Consider the following 14202-nt stretch of genomic DNA (forward strand, 5'->3'; position numbering starts at 1 on the left):
CACCTAGAAAAGCTGGAGGAGTTGCATCAGCTGCATCATCCATGCAGAGGGAACGGAGCACCAGGATCTGCAAGGCTACTCTTTAAAACCCCAGCCATGCACTCACTGCATGAAAACAAATCATCACCGAGGTCTCATTGCCAGCTTCAAAAGTCTTATTTTGGTTTGGTTTTCTGTCAAGAGCGTAACCACTTGAATTTATGCAGATTATGCACTCCTGCCAGGTGTTTATTTTATGCACTTTTCTTCCCCCCCGCTACACTGTGAAAGAAAAATTGGGTAATATTTGCTAATGAGGCAAGTGGGATATTTCTGGGCCCCTTTAACTTACCAGGAATAAAATACATTTTTAAAAAATTGCTGACCCTTTAAACCTCAACAGTTAGTTTATCTCAGGGACATGCTTCTTAGTCAGCAAAGGGTCTTTCCTGAAGGAGTTATTTGTAATTCATTAGTACTGGGGTAATAGCCACACTCTTAAATAATTCCTGCGCTTATAAAATACCATCTGGTACCACAGGCCGTACGCTCTGTTGGTGTAAACCAGGATAGCTCCATTGCCTTGAATGAGTTCTGGTGGCTTTACATCCACCTGCCAAGCTGGCCCACGGGCTCCTCTCAAAGGTCTCGTGTACCCAGTTTTACGGGGGTTTTCACATCGCCTCCGCGAACGCACCGCTGTCGCCTGCGCTGCCGGGGAAAAATTGCTGCTGGCTGCAAAATCACAAGGCTCAGTCCTGGCTGCGACGGGGGCGAGCCGGGCCCAGGGCACACGCAGCTCTTGCGAGCTGTATTTATGGGTGTTTGTATTAAAGCAAGCGGCACGTCCTCTGTGCCGATTAATAAAACCTGTCAGGAAATTCTGAGTGTAATGGGGAGTGAGAAAAAGGTCCGATTTTGAAGCCACTCTAACTTGAGCTTAAGCTTTTTGCTGAGTTAGACGGCAGAGATGGATTTACATATGTTAAAGTAGATTTGCTGGGGTTATATTCCACTTTTTTCCTTTTTTTTTTAAAAAAAAAAAGTAGCAAGACGCAAGAGAGATTTACAGGACACAGCCAATGAGAAAGCTCATGGTTCATGCCAATCAATCCACATTAAAAGCCTTTCCCACTCGCAAACCCTGCCTAAAAATTTGAAAGCTGCTTTAAGGCCTCTTGTTTTTATAAAGGACATGTCCAGATGGGCAAAAAGATGGACCTGGCCCAGAAACCAACAAATCTGGATCTGGGTCTGGCTCCTTCCATCGCCTGGCCAATGCCAAATCACCCCGTGAGACTCCATAGGAAACAAATGCCTCGAACCTCCTTGTGGGTCCAGCCTTGGGCTTGCTGCTACACCAGCTGCTCTCGGGATGGGAATATGGTTCTGGGTTTTCTCTGTTTCCCCTAGAGACTTTGCGGAGTTGGGCTCCAGGAAAAGCCATCACCTCTCCTTTCAGACAGGGATAGCATTTCAACACACCGCAGCAAGATTTCATTAGGGCTTTTGTCCGTAAGAGAAACCCAATTAGAGCTTGATGTCCTGGAAACTTGAAGACGACAGAGGAGGGACTCAGCATTTTGCAGAATTGGACCCTTTTCACTTTCCTAGGGTTTTTTTTTTTGCAGGTATCTGATATACCAAGCCCTAATCTGTTTAATCTACCTCCAATCCTCCTCCAGCAACAAAGCAACACAAAAGCTTTAGGCAATTTGCGTGCTGCAGTACAGAAGCCACCAAGGCCCCACGACCCTCCCCAAAACACAGCACCACGCATCACACGCATCTCCACAGGCAAAACAAACGCTTCAAAATAAATAATTTCATTTAGGATTTCTAGTCTGGAGCCAGCCCTGGAAAACATAAATCCACCCCCCATCGTGTAACTCAGCTGAGAGCCCTGCAAAGGCAGTTCAGTGTTTGCAGCAGCAGTTTTAAAGGCTTTCGTAGCTGTGTGTTTTCCTTCCCCCTCCCTCCCCGCCGTGCAGAGATGGCAGGTCCTGGGGTTTTAATTCCCATCAGGTCTCCTGCCCCCAGCAGTCCCTCGAGGGACAGCCTGCTTCATCCAGGAGTCATCGTCACCCCCATCACTTGCTGTATTACTGCCCCAGTTCACAGCACCGCTGAAAGGCTCCTGACATACTTATTTTTGTTAAAGCATTTTCTCCTTCAGTCCTGTGACTATTTGAAATTTTTAAGACTCAAAAAAAAAAAAAGGACAGGATGTGCCCATGCACACGTTATTTTCTAAAAGCGAGTGCTGAGCTGCTCGGATTTGTGACTTGTAAAACTCTCATCTGTCTCCTGCTGCCCAGATCCAGCCTCGAACAGCCCCGTTCCCGATTCCTGCCTGTGCCGTGACCCCGAGCAAGGGCATCTCCAACGGACAGGCAGGGACAGGCAGCTCTTGGGTTCAAGAGGAGGCACCTCGAGGTGGGGCAGGGCCCCGAGAGATGCTTTGGGGAAGGGAGGTGATGATATAGAGGGAAGAAGGAAGGAGGAAACACCCAGATGAAATATTCTGGATTTCTGCAGCACCAAGCTCAACTAAGTTCTGACCCATAACTAACTCTCCTAATTAACAGTTGTTAATGGTAATAACACAAGTAAGAGTGGGAACAGGACAGAAGGAAGGTGAGGAGCCAGCATAACAGCAGAGTCAAGCAGGGAGAAAAAAAGAAAGACCCTTTCAGACACTGTTGTCATTTGCAATAAAGCCTTGCAAACCCCGGCCATTTATCTCGGGCTCGCTCTTTCTCCTCTGTCTTTCTCCACGGCGTTTCAAGACGCTGATATTTGCGGAAGGCGCAGTGTGGCCACTGGATAAGGGAGAAGAATGAATCCGTCACAGCTTCCCCCCTCTCCTCCCTCGGTGCCTGACAGCTTCAAGTCATAAAACTCGAGGAGCGCAGAGCTCTCCCTTTGAGGCAGGCAGCCTGGGAACGCAGTCAATACAGCTTTGTATCCCATTGCCATTAAGACAAGCTTATCAGCAGGGTGCCAGGAGCGCAGAGCACACCGGCTGACAGAAAAATCAAAGTTTCATTCTCTTTGCAATTCATATCTGTGCTACTCTTGCCTCCTGGCTGGACCAGGCTCCCATCCTGACTTTGGCACAATACCATAGCTGCTCTGCCCAGCCAGCTGTCTGATTTTTGCAAAGGGGATCTGCTCTTGGACACAGCCCTGTCCCACACAAACCCCATTCCTCCACACTTCCACACAAGATCATTTTGTGCAGAGGTTAAAAGATCAGTTTACCCCTGAGATGGCAGAGCTGAAGGTGCAGAAGAGGCTCTCCAAAAGCAGCAGGTAAAGACTCCAGAGGGTCATTTTGTCTCTGTCACCCAAGACGGAAGCCTGACATAAGTTACAGCAGCTGAAAAAACGAGTTGCACAAAACGCCTCATGTCTTGTGCAGACCCACAAGACTGCTCAGGCTCCAGGCCAGTGGGAGAACCTCCTGGGAGAGGGCAAGGGACAGGATCTGGGCTCCATATCCCAGGTGAGAGCTCCTGGAGGGGCTGTGAGAGGGTATTTCTCACCTTTCTGCTCTGCTCCTTGCTAAGGTAACTCATGAGTCAGCAGTGGTAAAACCCCTGGAAAGACCAGAATTGCTTTGCTTTGCCTCTGTTCCCCAAGTAGAGGCTCAGGTCGTGGGGTACCAAATGAGAAGTACCATATGAAGTGCTTGGTGTTGCCAGTTACAAGACAACTTTTTTGGGAGAGAAACAACTTCTTAAGACCTTGGTTGACCTCCTAGTCCTTAGGGAGGTACACCCCCTGGCCACCCAGCTTCCCAGCAAAGCATAGGGCCAGACAAAGCCAGAGCCACGGGCACAATGAAGTTAAGCTGAACCAGCAGAAGAGCAAGTCAGAGCAGAGAACACCAGAAGGATCAAAGGACCCATCAGAACCCAGACCATGAGGCAAACACAAAAACCCCCACATGCTACTGTTCCCTGAACAATAGCAAAGTCTCTGACAGCATTAGACCATCAAATAGCAGAATGAGGACAGTCGCACAGAGCTCTGGCTGTCCCCACCTCCATCTCTCTTTATTTCAAAGAAAATCTTTCCATAATAGATTTCAGATTGCTCATAATGTAACTCCCTGTTTATAAGTGCAGCTAACAATGCGGCATTCCACCAAAAGGCCTATTACAAGGCTCCTTCCAGTAATTAAGAGGCTTTTACAGTAATAATGTGAATAGAAATAGGCAAAAGCAAAAACATTCTGGTTTTATACCCAGCCTAGCTTCATTTTTGGCCTTACATAAGCTTCTGTGGCTTGTTTGAGCATTTTCTTTGTTATCCTCTAAGAACCTGCGTTGGGCTGTAAGGACTGGTGCCCCACGCTCTCACCCAGACCTGCGTAATTCAGATGTGTCTTCACTGAAGTTGGTGGAGCTGCAAAGGAGCAGAAAAGGCCCAAGAGGTGAGTATGTTTGCAAGGTTTATTTCTCTAGCTCTCCTGTTTCTTGCTTTTTCCCCGTTTCACGCAAACATTTTGGAACAACGGATGGTTAAAAATGGGAACTGCAAATGGAAGTGTGAAGCTCTGCACACAGCTTTTGGGCCATAACGAATCTCACCTGGCTTCCTACTCTTTGCAATATCATTGCTGGAAAGTACAAAGACCTTAATTTTCCTTTCACACAGCTTAAAATGTCTCTGCTCTTGGTTGAAATGTCAGGGTTCCATTACATCCATAACCCAATCTAAATCCTGAGGGCAACCACATGCATCTTGCTCGCCCTGTTGTAGAGGCAAGCTCTGTACATCATCTTTTGGAGGAACATCGCACATGCTGCTTGGAAAGGAGGAAAAAAAAATATAATGCAGCATTTTTATAAATGAGATTTCCACAAAGATGTATTATTCATTAGGCAATGATTAGCCACATTTATGGACCCTGTCTCAGGAAGTCTTGAGCATACAGAGCTGCAGCTGCACAGTCCCACACAGGCAGCATTGCTCAGCCTGGCCAAGACACAAACCCAAGGTCAGGGGTGTGCAAATTGAACCCAGAGCATGGGGACACCAGGGTGAGAGTGGCTGGGTCCTTCCCTATGCTATTGCCATTGATTATTTTTTTAGCAAGCTCTTCTTTGTGGGGCTGGAAACACTATGGTACACTAGCACTGGTCCCTCCCTGCTGTCACAGTTTAAATCAGTGGTCAGGGCTCACCCTCCACACATCCACCACATCTCAGCAGTCAATAGCTCGCATTTTCTAACAGATGTATTCCCTTTCTCAGCTCTTAGAGTGCTTGTTGCTATATATAGATGTAGTTTTCTCCCTCCAGGCTCTGCAGTCTTAAGTGCTTCATTAACAAGGGCATTTTACACTCCTGAACAATGCCTGGCAGACCCTCAGAGCCTGAGCCCAGGGCACAGCCCCAACCCCTTCCCAGCTTGCTGATCTGCAGGGATGAGGTGAGAGCAATGGAGGGTCCCATCACCTCATTGCACCCTAAAGCTGGGTGTCCTGGTGGACCATGTCAGGGGGAACAGGAGGGAGCAGCTCCCAGCTCCAGGTTGGATACAGGTTCTGCTCAGGGGCTGAGGCTGGAGGACTTGCTCCATGCTGGTGCTGCACTGGTTTACGTCAGTCTGGTCAGGGACAGAGTAAGCAGGCAGCCCTTCTGCTGGAGGGAGATCCTGCTCTCATCCCAGCAAGGGGAAGACATTCAAGCAGAGGCAAAGTGATTTGAGATGACAGTGGCTTCAACATGGCAGGGAAAGGAAAGAAAAACCCACCAAACAAACAAACAAAAAAAAGGCTTGATTGACATGTCCAGAAAGCCTGACAAGTCTGGGATCAAGTCCCAGATCTCCAGCAGTCAAAGCCTCTGCTCTGCACATCCAAGCAGGACGAAATCCACTGGAAATCTGAGAGTCACCACTCTGGACTAGTTTTGCTCTTTATGAGTAAGAAGTTGAGAGGCATTATCTTCACTAAGAAGGAAAAACTATCAAAGCAGAAATAAGAACTGTTTCCTAAACTTTGTATTGCATACATACATATATTTTATACACACACAGTTCTGCACATCAGAGTGTTGCCCCCAGTCTTTTATGAAATTGCCTTTCTGTTTAGCAACGTGCTGAATCAATGGGGCCGTTTCCCTTTCATATTTCTGTAATTAGACTGTTCTAAATCCTTCGGCAGCGCTTCGGAAAGATGTCGATTATTTACAGTATGTGCAATTCAGATGTCACTGGATTATTAACCTTGGCTGTGTAGTCTTAAATGTCTGGATTAGTGGATATGAGTTTGTTTCCTCTGCTTCAGGCTAGAAAAATTCAGGAAAAAAAAATCCAGCAACGTAAACAGGTTAGAAAAGCCAGTGCTCTACTACCTCCTTGCAACAAGAAAGTACATGGAAGAGAAGGGTTAGCAGCAGCTATGCTGCGCCAAGAGGCTGGAAATCAGGAGCTCCAGCCCCAAAGCTACCACTGGTGAGAGGTACTCTGGCAGATCAGCACAGAGCAGCACTGAAACAAGACTCTGCTTTCGACAGCAGAAACACAGAGACTGAAGTTGAGGGCAAAACCCTACAGCAGCCTCAGGAGTCCCTGGGCAGCACAAACTGCTGCTTCTCACGCATCTACTCACAACACCAGGACCTGATTTCCAGTTCTGCCTCACTATGGGATTTTGGGAAAGCATCCTCCACTCTCCTATTCTCCATGTCTTTGCAAACAGGGGATGGGAACGTGCTTAGACATAAAACGCTGAAGAGGCGACAGAAATATCTGCTGCTCCGGAGGCAGCTCAGTTCTGAAACACAGCTGCTAAAACCGCTCTGTCAGCCACGGGATGCAAAACAGATCATCCCCCAGCTGTTTTCTTGCACACGAAGGACTGAAGCATGTCCCTCCATGCCCCAAACAGCATTAGAGGGGCTAAAGACTGTCCCTTCCACCAGACCTGCATGGAGCTGGCCAGACTTCCTTAGGACAGAAGGATTTCACATCCCTTTGGCAGTCATCTGATCCATTGACTCTTATTGAAGAGATGCAAGAGGTGCCCCAAGCCTTTGGGACAGAGGAGTTAAGAGAGCACAACTATTTCCATCACGTTTGAGGACAGTTATTGAAGGATTTCCACAGATCATGAATGCAGCCAACTGCTGGGTCTGTCTCTAACAGAGTACAAGGAAAGGGTGGTACAAAGTATGGCCATGCAGGTCCTGAGGAGCACAGACCTACAGGTTTGGTGTATATAGAAGTGAATAGAGGGACATCAGCAATTGTGTATTTGTAAGTATAACTATAAATATTAGACTGATCCAAAAGCCTGCAGTTCTCAAGGCACTGGAAATGTCAAAAACCACTCTGTGCCGTCTCAGAAACATTTCACTTTGATTTTGAGCCTTTTTAGACAGCTGCTTTTACAATAAAATGGAAGGAAATGTTGAAGTGGAAGGCTGTTTTGCATGAAGCCTCCCCAAGGTTTTCAACTCTGCATGGGCTTTTCTGTTTATTTTTGTGTTATTTTGCAGATATAATTTTGCGGAACTAACCCAAATACGCAAGCGTGTTCTATTGTTGCCACTCCATGGTTTTTGCTGACAGTGATCCATCTTATCCCAGTGAGGAGCAGCAGGAAGAACTCCTGTCACTACCAAGAAAGAAAAAAAAAAAAAACAAAAAAACCAAAACACGAAACAAAAAAAAAAAATCAGTTGAAAATTTCTGTGAGTCTCAGGCAACTCCCTTCAGCTCCAAACATTGTGAAGAAAATGCCATCGATGATTTTCCCCTTGTAATTAGGTTTGCAAAGGTTGACTTGCAAGGAATTAAAACATGGAAACATTTTAAATATCAGTGAGTTCTGGCATCCTAAGTAATGTGACATTTATATGATAATTCGGCAATCAAATATGCAAGCAAGGATGCTTTCACCCCCTGAAACACAAAGGTATGGTACTTTCACAGAACAACTTCCAGCATTTTACAGTTCACCTTCTGACTTGAATAGAAAAATATTATTTGCGTCGTGTGGGTGGAGGGGCACTTATACCAGCACAGATTCACATCAGTTCAGCAGCATCTCGCAGCACACCACTGCTCTGCCATACAAATACCATTTAGGGGAGCTCCAGGTGGAACCCCCACATCTCACTGCCTAAGAATTGGGATGCTTATTACTGCCAGTTGGAGGAAGAAGCGTGGCTCAGAGCTGCTTGTGAAACCCAGCAGACACCTTCACTGCAGAATAAGCACTGCCAGGATCTCTACATGAGCAAGGGCCCCACAGAGGCACTGACAGTCTGGATACAGGTTATATGTGTGCACAGGGAAGAGCTCCGTAGACTAACCTGGTGTGCATCCCAACCCCATAACACCCACAAGAACACAGCATCACCCATCAATCGGGTCAGGTTCAGTTATCACCTGGGCTCCTCCTAAAAATTAACACATCAGCTTAAACCCAAGATACCTGCAGAAATAAAAATCTTCCCTCAAGTTTCATGACTGGATGAGGCCCCAGAAAGAAGCGGGTTTGCCCGTGCTGGGGAGGGGCATTAGGTGAAGCAGCCAAAGGTCTCCCTTCAGCTGGGCTCTGACTGCATCACCCCTCCAACACCAACCACATCCTTTTGTTGCATCTCAGCAACTCGCTTCCTGCGCTGATGAATAATTTGGAGCGTCTCAGCCATTATTAAATAATAAAGATTCTTTTCCTCGCAGAAATAATTGAATACCGGAGCTGAGAAATTGAGGTCACCCTGAGCTCTGCCTCCTCTGACAATGCTGCTCCCACCGAGACGTCAGTTCTGCAGGGTGCCAGCGGAGTGGGTGGTTATTGGAGCCACGTGGCTTGGCAGGGCTGGGCTCATCGATGCTTGTCCTCTCACCTTGGGGCTGCCGAGAGGGAGCAGGGAAATTTCAAAGCTGGCATTAAGGCAGTGGTGACTTGAGACTCTCTCAAGAACAATGATGAGTGTAACTGAAGTTTAGGATAGTCTTGGCTGCATCACCCAACTGGGAGCCTGCTGCTGCATGCCACCAGCTCTGCAGAGCCATCATTTCTTCCTTAATGGAAGGGAAATACAAGCCCTTTTGGGTACAGTGGTGTACAAGCTCTGCTACCAGGGAAAGAATCATCAAAATCATTGAATGGTACAAAAGCTCTTCCTCTTCAACAGAAACCTCACTCCTTTCTGAAGGTAGAACTTCTTCCTGCCTGGCCCAAGCCCCACTGTTATCCTGGGGCTTGGTTTTGCCAGCCACTGAGATGAGATCTGGGGAAGCCTGAATTAAAACTTACTAACAGCAATGCATCTAGGGAAACTCTGGCTGCTTCAAGCCCTCTCTGCTCCTGCTGGCTTCTCCTTATTGCTGTGCCCTCAGCTGGTGGCTCTCAATCACACACTGCAGAGGTTTGTGCTCCAGGTTGATTCCAAGTGGATGGAAACTTATGGTTGAGATGTGTCCTACCATCTCTAGGCGTGTTATCCACCAGGGAAGAAAAACCCAACAAGAAAAACCACTGGTAGAACAAGTCCCCACTTCACCGAACTGCAGGGAGCTGGATCTAGCCCACCTTCAATCTAACAATGTTTTTCCCCTTCTCTTCCTCCCCTGATCTCACAACTTTTCTTAAAACCGGGAAGGAAACAACCAGGGTATCAGAGTTTTCTGTCTGTCTTCACATTCCTGTACACACACTGATAAATAAAATTCTCATTGACCATTACATGAATAATGGCTTATCCCAGGAATAAAAATCCTATTCGTATAGAATACATCCACAGTGAAACTAATGTGGTTTTAGAGCAGTTACACTAATAATATATATAATTTAATATGGAATGAGATCCTTTCTCTAGGATTTTCCTGAGCCAGTTAGATGGCACCAGTAGAAAGAGCAGTAAGTAACAGTATGATGTAGCAGCCTGTACAGTATGGAACTGATAGTGCAAATATTTACTCAGGGGAAAGAATGAACTCACTGTGTCATGAGAAAAATGTGAGAAATGCCACCCCCACAAATAAGACATCTCAAAATGAAGTCAGCTTGCCCTAAATCTTGAAGTCAAACACACAACAATGAAGACATCTGGCAAGACTTTCAGAGCCAAACTTTCTGCTTGGGTACTCTCTGCACTAATTAGGTACAATTAAAACTGCTTAAAGAGCGCTAATGCATTTGCCATGCACTGAGAATTGTCATCTCCTCATAAACACATCATGTTGGATCCAGCGTTTATGACAAGGCGATGACTAACTCCATCAGGCTGAAGTGAGAACTTCCCTGAAGACCTTGACTGAGCAATCCTGCAGAAAGCAAAGCTCTGCTCCATCACAAGTGATTCTCCCATCTTCCATTCCCTGGGAGTTGCTAAGGCTGAAGAACAAGATCTTTTTAAAGTCCCATTTCCCTTTCTGAGGGTGTCACTGAGCTTGATAAGTTGGGCCTTGATGCCCGTTAGCTTGTGCATGGCACAATACTGTTAAAAAAAAAATAGAAAGCCATACAATATATTTCTATTCCATGACATAAAAGTTTGAGTCCCAAACTTTGCAGTCTGTTACCTTTGGAAAGCGCATGCACAGAAACCTGAGATTTCTCAGGGGAAAAAAAGTTCATTTTCCAGATGTCCATCTAGATTTTTGTTTAATTAAATATCAATTTCTGTTCGTGAACTCCCCATTGTACAACAGGGACAACAGCAGGAGGAGGCATCAGGGAGCCAGTTCATGACTGATCAGCACAAAGAGCTTTGAGAACCTTCCTTGGCAAATTCTCCAAAAGCTGAGCATGTACATTTGTTAATTCTAAATAAGATAATCCATAATTAGAAGTAAAGCCCAAACTGGGAAGGCCTGATGTGTTTTTGAACTTTCCCCATACTGCACTTCTACAGCAAAATAGTTTTGTTTACATGAGATTTTCATTTTTGTTCCACCTAACGCGACCTTGTGGATAAAGGAGAGAGGAAAAAAGACCAAAAAAAAAAAAGAATATGTGTACATGGATGGGGAAAGTCTCTTCCTCCTCTAGGAGGAAAAAGCACAACAAACCTGGAATTGTTCTGGGGCTTGTTTGAACTCCTGAAAATTGATTTCGGCACAGAGGAGTCTGTGCTTACCTCATTCATCATCTCTGCCTGCCAACGTGCAGCATTTTTGTCTCTGTTGATAAGGGAATTTTTAATTATTGTAATCATCATTTGAAAATTGGGTTCTTGCCACAGACAATTGAAATTAGACTCTGTTACTTTTTATCTTTGCTAATGTCTTTTAATCTGAGGTTTCATTTCCTATATCAGCAATAAAATATGTGTACGCGTGCACACATGTGCTTGGTTTAAGTACACGCGAAGAGACCCGTGCACTCATAAAATATATGCGAGTGTATTACATATGCTAGGCAGATTTTACAGCAGAAAGAACTGTTATGATCAGCTAGTTCAATCTATTATGAAACAAGGGCCATGTCATTTCACCCTGTAATTTCTGCATCAAGTCACCTCTTTCACAAAAGACATCCAGCCCTGACAAGAAGAGTTTGCTCAATGGAGCATGCCCTCACCTGACCAGCAGACAGGATTTTCAAGGGTGACTCCTAATTTAGGACTCGTGTACTCTGCATTATGCAGCTTGGAGGGTACACACACAGCCCACAGGTGAAGAAGGGGTGGAAAAAGGTTTACAATCCCATTATGGTCAGACTTTGGTCCTTTTCTGCTGTCAAAGCTGCCCCACAGCTTTGAAATCAAGATTTTTGTTTTTTCCCCCCTAGGAACAGGACTGAGACCTCAGGAACTCCTTTGACCCAGACTGCTGTCATACACCTGACAGTAGGTGAGAGTCAACCATCTGAGCTGCCCAAACCCCACTGACCTTGGCATGGAAGTAGGGACAGCAATCACGATGCTGCTGACATGTCCCTGCATACCACTCCTTCTTTCCATATGTTTTTTCAGCTAAAAATCTACCACTGCTGGCAGGCTTCTGTGTCCAGGAGATGGAGGTCTGCACCCAGATCTCCATTCCACCCCTGTAAACCCACCACAGTCAGCTGGTCTGTTTGGGCATAAACTCAGCTAGCAACTTCGCCCAGGATTTGCAGACAAACCCTCCTGGTCTCTGAGCTGCTGAATGCAGCCAGGAAAAACAGCTTAAGCTACTGATTATTTTTTCTTCAAGGTTTTCCTTTTTTTACCCCCCTCTCCTACTGACCACGCTCCTGAGTCTTTCAGCCTGCCTGGTTCCCCACGGCTGTCCCTCAGAACCCAAGGTATTCACCATTATTGACCATTATTTATTGCAGAAAGGCAGCGAGATAAAGCAGGCGCAGGGCAGGACTTGTTCTGAAGGAGGCAGCTACGCACTCCCCTGCCTTATTCCTGCAGGACACAGTTTAGCCCATGCAGACCTGGTACAGGGCTCGCAAAGGGCTTTTACCCTCCATGTAAGAACGATGTTAGGTGGCCTGACTCCTCCTGAACATGCTTGGGCTCCTCATCTCCACACACAAAAACCAAGGCTGGACCAAGCCAGTACAAGCTGCAGCTATTTGTCTCGGAGGCACTCGGGGAACCACTCCCAAGCACAGGGAAGCCTCCTCCTTTGTTGCTGCTCCATGGGACATGTCTCCTTCCAGCTACCAGCCAGTGCTCACCCACCCAGCCAGTTCTGCTGCCCATATCTCCCAGCCAAGGGAGACTCCTTCAGGGTTTGAGACAGACCTCAGATGGGGAAGCTACGAGAATAATGCCAAAGATCTCAGATAATAATGTCATCCTTTCCTTCCACCCCTCGCCCTTCTTCATAGATTTATGAATCTCTACCCTGTTTTCCCTCCACAAAGGTCAGTTCTTTAAAATACATACAACAGGCAGAGCCTAAAGCCAAGAGCGGTGCAGTGACTGAACCCCACAGGCAACACCACAACCTCACAGCCAGTCTTTGAGATTACAGACATTGACCTGGTTCTAAAATGTCTTGATTACCTTTAATGTACTTGATTTCATTCATTTTATTAAAGAGAGGTGATAGGGAGACTTTGCTACTATTTCCGAGCCTCTTTACCAATCCACCATCACTTTTCTTTCAGGTAGGATGGAGTCCTGGTGCAGAAAAGTCTTCTAAAATGAGAATAAGTGGGTTTAAGAGACAAGAAATGAGCTTTGGAGCAACAGTATTCCATGGGTGCACATGTGCTCTGCTTTATAGGAACTGTTTAAAACCAGGGAAGAATCAAGGAGGAAGATGGTTTAAAAAAAGATTTTTTTTTTTTTTTTTTTTTTAAATATAAGAGAAGTTGAAGAGTTATTTGTTATATAATGAACTTCATTCAAAGAAACTCTGTGCTCTTAGAAGTGGTGAAATAAACCTTCCTGGTTTAATCTGCCTGTTCTGGAAAGGAAATAATCAGATCCTGCCTTTTGCATAGACAGAGTTTTAATTACCTCTGAAACTTGCCTGGTCCCATACGAGCAGCTTTTCAAAAGCAATCTATTAACAAACAATAACCCCGCTGCTTGCTGCCTGGTACAAAGCAGATGCTATCGCTACCTTTGCGCACGCCTGTTCCCTCCTCTGATCCCCCCCTCCATCCTGCCGCAACACAGATCAATTAATAAACTCCTCTGATGACGAGGAGGGAGTGTGGGAGGAGGGCTGCCGGAGCCAGCTGGGTGGCTGAGGCCAACGGTGGGAGCAGGACATGGACTGTCAGAAGAAACGCACACCAGGGCTGTGAGCACAGCTCCGAGCTTCGATTCCCACGTATAATTTTCAGCAGGAGCAGAAGCTGAACTGACAGGGGAGGAGGATGTCATTGGCAGCTCTGGGACCACCAGCCTCGTTAGCTAGTTGACTCCAGCACCGGGATAACGAAGCCATGAGCTGCTGTCCTCTGCTGCTGAGGATGAGATTCGTGTTGGGGGTCCTAGACCCTCTGCCCTTCTGTAGAGAAGGGCCACAAGGATTTTCTCTTTTATCTCTAGCAGCAAAGAAAAGGGCATCAGTGTTCTGGACTTGAACCTAATGTGAGATCCCGAGTGGCCAAACCTGCATATAACGACTGAGGTCTCCCAAGCAGCGTGCAGCTACCAGTAAAAAGGACAAATAGCCTGCAAGGGTGAGTCCCTGACCTCTGCAAAGGAAAAAGGACATTTGTAAGACCTCACAGGTGGGGTATGGAAAAAAAGCAGAAGCAAGAAGATCTCAGCTTTTAACCCCACCAGCTCTGAA

Source organism: Nyctibius grandis, chromosome 24 (genome assembly GCF_013368605.1).
Source record: "Nyctibius grandis isolate bNycGra1 chromosome 24, bNycGra1.pri, whole genome shotgun sequence".
Classification (NCBI taxonomy): Eukaryota; Metazoa; Chordata; class Aves; order Nyctibiiformes; family Nyctibiidae; genus Nyctibius; species Nyctibius grandis.